Genomic DNA, 7,982 nt, shown 5'->3' on the forward strand with positions numbered 1-7,982 from the left:
ACCTAGTAGTGCATTTAATGCGCTTTGTCCTAACTGCCAGGGTTAGGTATGATAACACTGTTAGCTATCCAATCATGCTGTAATGACTATTTTGCCACTGTGGTCGCCCCATCAGCTATAAAAGGAGGCCAAGGCAATCTAGCAAAGGGTTGGTACTTTTGATCCCTCAACACTTGTACACATGTGGCTCCTCTCCCCGAGGCACACTTGTAGGGCTTGAGTGCGTCGCGCCTTCGTGATACTCTAGTGCAATCCACCATAGCAGGAGTAGGGTTTTACGCTGCAAAGTGGCCCGAACCTGGGTAAAAGAGAGTTGTCAATCGCCGTGATGTCCTGTTGTTTCTGCTCTCTGTGCAATGTGATCATCCCCTTACCAAACCTCACAGGGGCAATCCATGTCCCATAGGTTATCGTGCTTTCTCCACGACATCTTTGGCGCGCCAGGTAGGGGGATTGCTTGTGCGAATCTGAGACAGTAGCTAGCGCGTCGATCCTCATCACCTTCTACATAATGAATGGCTCCCAAAAAGAAGAGTGGGCGGTGGCACCGCTCTCTGCCTCGAAGGCTCCTTCACTCGCAGCTGCGGGCACCACGAGCGACATGGTCGCAGTAGATGGTGCGACTATCGCCCCACCATAATTGGTACAGGAGCTGGGGCCACTAGGGCACTACAAAAAAAAGACACATCCGTGACATTTTGGGCCGAACGAATTTTTTCTGTCATGCTTATGACACTTCTATGACGATAATTGTGACAAAACCCGGTATCATCATAGATGTGGTGGGCTCCTACTTCTATGACAAAAAATCATGACAGAAAATGGGCTTTTCGTCCTGGGCGGGCCGGAGATGCAGCTGCATGACATTCTTTGGGCCGTCCATGATGGAAGAACCGTGGTAGAAGCGAGGTCGAGGAAAATATCGGGGAGTTCCCGGTTATGGTGGGTGGTCGGGGGCCGAGCGATGCACGTCTCTCTCGTACACGTACGCGCGTGTGTGAGGCGTTGCGCTCTAACTGAACCCAAGTGAGGCGTTGGGCTCTAACTAAACCCGAGCGATTGCACTGCAGGGTACGCGTTACTGAATGCGAGCGATCGATCGATCCCTTGCTATTAACTGAAACCGAGTGATAGCTTCACTACTGCTGCTAACTGAAGCCGATCGATGCTGCCTCTGGATGAACAGTGAGCGTTGTTGGGGGGTTTGGATGAACAGTTCCCGGTGGGGGGGGGGTGGATGAACAGGAACCCGTGGTGTTGCCGCTGGATGAACAGGACCCCGATCGATCGAGCTGGTGGAAGGCTGGATGAATAGGACCCCGTGGAGGGCTGGATGAACAGGACGACCCCGTGGAGGGCTGGTTGAACAGTAGCAGGTGGAGGGCTGGATGAACAAGACCCCATGGAGAGGGCTGGTTGAACAGTAGCCGGTGGAGGAGCGCGCGGTTGAGGCTGGATGAACAGGAGCCCGTGGATGAACAGTCGCAGGTGGAGGCTGGACGAGGTCGATGGTGGATGAACAGGAGCCCGTGGAGGCTGGAGGAGGTCGACGGTGGAGATGAACAATATCCCGTGGAGTCCCGTTTTGCGGTATGCCACACCCCTCCCGATGAACAGGACCCCTGTTTCGACCGCATCGCTCCAACACAAGTCCGTTTCCTCCGTTTTGCGGTACGCCACACTCCTCCCGATCAACAGGACCCCGTTTCGACCGTAGGAGGTCCAAGAGAAGTCCGTTTCCTCCGTTTTGTGGTACGCCAGACCCCTCCTGATGAACAGGATCCCGTTGCGACTATCGAACACAAGCCCATTTCCTCCGTTCTGCAGTACGCCAGGCCTCGTTTCCATCGGTTGTTCCGTCCAAGCCGGTTGGTTCCCGATGAACATGACGACACATTCCGTTCCGACCCAGCCGGTTTACTCCCCATGAACACGACGATAACGCAATTTATCCGTTCCGACCCAACCTTCTACACGTGCCCTGGCCGTACGTACGCACGAGTAGGCGTTCGAGACCCCGCCCGTATGTACGTACGTGGCAGTATTTACTTTCTTGCACCCTGGCCGTTGTACGTACGTGTACATGCCACGTGCGCGCCTTTACTACGACACGTGCGCGCCTCTACTATGACACGTGCGTGCCTCTACATCGACCAGTATGTACGTACACATTCGCGACCAGAATGAAAACACTACGTACGCTTCGACCAGGTGGGTCCTGACTGTCAGACACTTCCTTGCGTGCGAAGATGTAACTGGTGGGTCCCAGCAGTCAGGGGGGAAACATTTTTTTCACAAAATACGGTGGCCCGTCCGGTGGGTCCCTGCTGTCAGGTGGAGGAATCATTCTTTTCCTCCTAATAAGGAGGCACTTCCTTGCTGCGGTTGTGGACCAGCTGTCAGCCTCTCCATGTACAGTACTCTTTTGATGGAAGTCGTTCCTTGACCACGTTGACCACGCCGCGCCAAGAGCACCAAGGCGGTGGACGACGGCGAGGCCTAGGAAGGGGACGACATGGAGCCGGGGAAGACGCGGTAGTGGAAGCCCACGCGGAGAGGAGTACGAGGGTTCACTGGTTCGGCTGTGGTGTGAGCCTGCCGTCGCCGCAGGGCCTTGCCAGCGGTGGGAGTAGTAGGGGGCGGTGAGGCCTCCGCGGCAGCACAGCCGGCCATGGGAGGCGGGAGCAGGCGGCATGACCAGCGCTGCTTTGGGCGGTTGGAGCAAGAAGACCAGAGGTTGAAGTAGCACTACGGCCATTGGATGGACATCGTATGGTCATTGGAGCTAGAATCGTTCATATTGACTAAGTTGACAAAGCCCTCCATCCGCGTCAACTTAGTAGGCCCACAAGTCAGCCTCCCATATGGTGGGTCCCAGCTAGTAGGCGGAGTATTCATTTTTTGTGCGTAATAAGGAAGCATTTCCTTGCGTGCGAAGATATAGCTGGTGGGTCCGAGCTGTCAGCAGCGGGAACATTTTTTCGCGAAACACAGAGGCCCTTCCGGTGGGTCCCAGATGTCAGGTGGAGGAATCATTATTTTGCGCATAATAAGGAGGCATTTCCTTGTGTTCGTCCGTGGACCCAGCTGTCAGCCTCTCCACGTATAGTCCACTTCCAATGGATGTCGTTCGTTGATCACGTTGACCACGCCACACCGAGCGCATCCAAGGTGGTGGATGACGGCGAGGCTCCGGACAGCAACGAGCCGGAGATGGGAAGACGCGGGGCTGGAGTCGCAGACAGAGAGGTGTACGAGGGTTAACTGGTTCTGGTGCGGTGTGGTTCGGCAGTCGGTGGAGAAGAACAGGAGGTGTGGAGGGGTGGAGGGATGGCCTAGCCGGCGGTGGGGTAGCGCTTCACAGCGAAGCATGCTAAGCAGAGCTGCTAGCAGTAGGAGGCGAGAGCAGGTGGACCCAGCGGCGCTGGAGGAAGAAGACGAGAGATTGAAGATGGATGCCGGTCGTTGGATGTAAATCCAACGGCTAACAATGTCAGAATCATTTGTTGACTAAGTTGACAACGACTTGCGTTGGCTTCGACGTATTGGCCCACATTTCAGCCTCCAAAAATGTGGTACATATTCAACCCATTTTTTCAGAATTTATAGTCAATTTGATCTCTTTTTTTAGAATTACAGTCCATTTTCTAGGCTGGGTGAACACATAATGTAGCGTCCATGCGGCCCATTTATTTATGTCCTAAAAAATTACAGGCCATTTGCACTTTCTCGAAATAGACGATTTTGCCGGGCTGATTCTAATTATAATGTTGGGTTGGGCGTAGCAATGTTATCACAAAACAAATAGGGGTTGAGCACTTTTTTATAATTATATTTAAATAATAAGTGATTTATCATTACATTGGTCCTTAAATCTTACCAGGCTTTTGTACACAATCACCAGGATTTTCGTTGCCAAAAAATCCAGGATTTATTGTTAAGAATTTTTTTTAAGTTAATAAGATGTGGGATATTGTTTACTTACATATGTAAGTATCTGTTAAATATATGATGACAATAACAATAATATATAATAACATATAAAATAATTTAAATATATATAATATAGTTAGAAGGGAAACATAAGTTGGACCAGGCGTTCCTATTCTTATATAGAAAAATAGAACAGACCCCTGCGTCTTTTTCAAAAAAAAAACATAAATTGGGCTGCCGATGTTTCAGGAAAAAGAAAACCTCGGATGGGAGGTCCATAGGCTGGTCGATACATGACGGCCCTCAAGAAAATACAAATCGGCATGTCGTGGGCTGCGCATGTTAAAAAAGAAAGCCTAGATGGGGCAGCCCACAACCCAGCTGATACTTGCTACCCCAGTGATAATAAATGATACCTGCCAGCTCCCCGGCTTCATTGTGAATTTATTTCCTTTGGTAACTACGTTGAAGCACCTAAAAAATGTAACTATGTTGACAAACCCGTGGGCCCCAACGTCAGTCTAGCATTAGGAGGAAGTAATTTTTTCAATGCGGCACTTGCTTGCGTACGGCCATAGACCTGGTGGGTCCCGACTGTCTGCCTCTCCACGTATAGTCCTCTCCATATTCCTCTCGTTTGTTCAGCATGTTCACAATAGCAGACAGCGGCGCCGCGGCGAGCGCACAAAGGCGCAGGAGGAGATCGGACCACCTGAGGCAATGCCTTATATGTAACAAAAGTACTGAACTAGCCTAGTGGCCAAGTGACACTACTGACAGTTGTGCCGCCCGGGTTCGATTCCACCTGATGCAGGGAAAATATCTTCAAATTTTTTGCCTCTGCCATTATTGACATGTGGGTCCCCATTGTCATCTACGCACACCACGTCCAACACTTACCAAATCTTCGTCCCTCTTTTTCTCTGTTTTTCGTACACTCGACATTGTGTGGGCATTTTGAAAATAGCATATCTTTTTTACTGTGCATCATATGCAGATGTGCTATGCATGAATGTTGATCAGCATGATGTTAACTGGCTGTTAGTTCCATTTTCGACCATGAATAAAACTTCCAACATGATGTTATATCTGTTTGAAAAGGCCGTGTTAATATAAATGCTCCGCCTTTGAAAGTTGCAGTTTCTTATCTAAAACTGAACTTGCAGTTTCTTATCTGAAAATGAAACTTGCATTTTCTTCTTTGAGAATCACTTTGTCTGCACTTTTATACTCCTATGAAACTACATTTTTTTAAGTGCTAAAAATAGATCTCTAGAATTCATAAAATACTTCATATGCTCAATACTACATATCTGAAATTCAAAAGACATTCATATCTGAAAGTACTCTCAAAATACACAACACAAAACGCAATTCACAACCTGCAAATACTGAAAACCCTAAGCTCCTCCTGACAATTCACAACCTGCCCGACCATTGGGCTGTGGGGGGCAGTCCCCTCCTATTCCTCGGCGGCAGACAGCCGCCCCATGAGACGATGTGAACGGCGAGGGAGAGGATGGCGGGGAAGCGTCGTCGGGCCAACATCTTTTATCCTCTTGTAGTTGGGTTCGGTCGACGAAGACTGCACTGGCTCGCTCTGGCACGACACCCTCACAAACGGCACCCTCTAGATGCTCGATCCTTCAATCTCTGGTGGATGCTCCATCTAGGATTGATACTCCCACCACCGCTCCCTCACGATCGGATTCGATGAATCTATTTGCTCCATGGCCCAAAGGATCAGCTCTATGTACTCTCGCGCGACTCCCTTTGGGAGTATCGCCGCCTTTTCGCTCTGTTGCAGATATTTGGCCATGGATGTCGCCGTCGCCGCTAGTTGGCCCTTATTGTCAAACCAAGACTGTATCTCCAACATCCTAGCTAGCTTCATAGGGTCGCCGTCTGCGATTCTCATGTATCGGTTGTACTCCTCCATCGATCTACTTCTCCACAGCACCTTCACTCTCCTCTCCATCATCTCCATTCCAAAACCACTGTCTCGCCTCTCCCTCTCCTCCATTGCACAACCACCTTGTCTCCTCTCCATCATCTCCATTCCAAAAGCACCGTCTCGCCTCTCCCTCTTCTCCATTGCAAGACCACCATCTCTCCTCTCCATCATCTGCATTCCAAAACTACCGTCTCGCCTCTCCCTCTTCTCTGTTGGAAGACCATCGTCTCTCCTCCCATCTTCCAAAGCTAGCACCGGACCACTCAAAAAGATATCTATGGAGAGGATGCAGTAGTGAATCAGGCAGATCGCCGGCAGCGACCAGGCAAAGTTAGCCAGGTTGAAGGAGATCCTTACTTGGTTTGACAATGAGTGGGAAATTTCAAGGACGATGAAGGCCATGTGGCAATGTATGCGAAAGAGCGAGACGACGGCGATGAGGGCGGCGATGTACTCCTCGGCGACAGTCACGCCGCAGTCCTTCATGTTCATCGAGTATCTCCTCAGGGTGATGGAGCAGACAGATTCGCCCGAGGCAAAAGTCAGGCGGAGGTGGTTGGCGTACAGGTCGAAGGTCGAGCACCTAGAGGATAACAAATCGATCGAGTATGGTGTACCGTTCGTGAGGGTGCAGAGCCAGCAGGAGCAACAGGAGTATTCGTTCTCCAACCGCAAGAGGAGGCCGGATGGTGCGACGTCGCTTCCCCGCCATTCTCCACGGTTCCCTCGATGCTCGCCTCGTTTCAACAACGGCAGTAGGGTTTAAGGTAAGCTTCGCACTAACCTAATCTTCCATCTACTCATGCTTACAATCAGTGTGACAGCTAATGAAAATCATGCTTACAATTAGTCTCCGAGTACTACGCCAATCACCCTAAAATAGCTCTGGACCTTTGGGTTAAAGTTTTGACACTGTGTACAAATAAAGAAAAATAGATTGGTGCTTCTTTCAGAAAAGAGTACTCCCTAGAAAACTGCCAATACAAGCTACTAGTATTTGTTTAGAGGATTTGCTGCTGAGAAAGATCCATCCACAGAGAGCGCCACACATCCCACTAGTGGAGGTGGATGCCAATGCGTGCATGGAGCATGGTTGGTGTCGGTAATTTTTACTTGGCACACCTCGCACTCTGCATATATGCCGGTTCCATCCGTACATTTGTGCAGTTCCACCAAGATGCAGCTGAATAACCTTGTTTGCATAGATAATGAAAAAGCGTGATTACATTATAGTGGCAGTAGTTGATGAAACATACACTAATAAATAGAAGAAAATATTGCGATAGTATCATAGTATGCCATGCTGCGAGGGCGAGATGGGCCCTACGACGCCTCATACGGTACGCCCCATACTGGAAATCGACCCAAGTCTCCTCGATACACCTTCTACCAGTGATGAACATCAGTGTACAATGGTAGTACAAGGAGGGGCATTGAGACATTCCAATCTCTATTTTTGTGCAGATCAACTAAAATTAAGCACCCCAGTTTGTAGGAACGCTTAAACATTAACAATCGGACTAGTTGATGAAACATATACTAACAAAGAGAAGCACTTTCTTTATCTACATTGGAAATGAAATGATAGAGAGGACACTCACTATATTTTAACTTTATTATTACTTCATTTTATCAGTGGCACTAGGGTGGAGCAGGTGGCAAACGAGGTGTACCGTGCGTCGCAAGGATGGAGGCTGGGGGTGCTTAGACTGGGATGCTGAAGCTGGCTCTATCTTCCCCACTGATGTTTCTGTGGTAGCATTTGGGTTGTAATCCAAACTTGGTCGAGCTGGTGCTGTGGCCCCCTACCTGCCTAGCTTATGTGGCGAATTGGTCTCCTGCTAGTACTCAGTCCGTTCTAGTGGTAGTTGCATAACTGCCCGTTTACACTGAGATGTTGTCGGGTAATGGTTGTCTATGGTAGGGTTTGTTTAATGAAATCGGAGGAAACCCCCTCTTTCGATAAATAAAAAAATTTAGTGGCACTAGTGGTGCCAAAACATTGCCTCAAATTAATAGTGCCACTAGATGAAGGTGCAAAATAATAACATTACTGCTTTATCATGGCAGTGCCAAAACAGTTCCACAAGAGCGG

This window comes from Triticum aestivum, chromosome 3D (genome assembly GCF_018294505.1).
Source record: "Triticum aestivum cultivar Chinese Spring chromosome 3D, IWGSC CS RefSeq v2.1, whole genome shotgun sequence".
Lineage (NCBI taxonomy): Eukaryota > Viridiplantae > Streptophyta > Magnoliopsida > Poales > Poaceae > Triticum > Triticum aestivum.